The sequence below is a fragment of the Gavialis gangeticus genome, unplaced genomic scaffold (genome assembly GCF_001723915.1).
Source record: "Gavialis gangeticus isolate Ggan-Ray unplaced genomic scaffold, GavGan_comp1, whole genome shotgun sequence".
NCBI lineage: Eukaryota > Metazoa > Chordata > Crocodylia > Gavialidae > Gavialis > Gavialis gangeticus.
This window is the reverse complement of record NW_017729002.1, coordinates 22,313,688-22,314,276: the sequence shown is the minus strand read 5'-3', so window position 1 is coordinate 22,314,276 and position 589 is coordinate 22,313,688. Positions and strand designations below refer to the sequence as shown.

The 589-nt window shown below is 53.3% G+C and overlaps 1 protein-coding gene across 6 annotated transcripts in view; it reads left to right on the top strand.

Annotated features, from left to right (window-relative positions):
- The window catches only part of LOC109290847 (ankyrin repeat and fibronectin type-III domain-containing protein 1-like), a 680,006-nt gene that overhangs the window by 668,062 nt on the left and 11,355 nt on the right, over nt 1-589 (top strand). The gene's annotated exons all lie outside the window — the stretch shown is intronic.

Here is a 589-nt window from a genome sequence, read left to right as displayed (position 1 = left end):
GTCAACTTATGGCTGTTATTCCTTGTTATTCCCAGTAGTGCTTGGGGGAACAGGGACTCTCCCATTGCCTGCTGGTCTCCCTTGGCCAGTTTATAGACAACCACCAGGTCCCCCCTCAGCCTTCTCTTGTGGAGGCTGAACAGGTTCAGGTTTCATAGCCTTTCCTCATAGGGCCTGCCCTGCTGCCCCCCGATTATACGAGTGGCTCTCCTCTGGACCCTCTCCATGTTGTCCACATCCCTCCTGAAGTGCGGCACCCAGAACTGGACACAGTACTCCAGCTGCGGCCTGATCAATGTTACATAGAAGGGGAGGATCACCTCCTTGGACCTGCTTGTGATGCAGCTGTGGATGTATGACAAGGTGCAGTAAACCTTCCTGACCATGTCCCCACACTGCCAGCCCATGTTCATCTTGGAATCAGTAATGAATTCAAGATCCTTTTCTGCCTCTGTGCTGATGAGAAGGGAGCTCCCCAGCCTGTAGGTATGCTGCTGGTTCTTCCTCCCTAGGTGCAGTACCTTGCACTTGTCAGTATTGACTCCCATCCTGTTCTCATCCACCCACCCCCACCACTTGCTGCTGATTG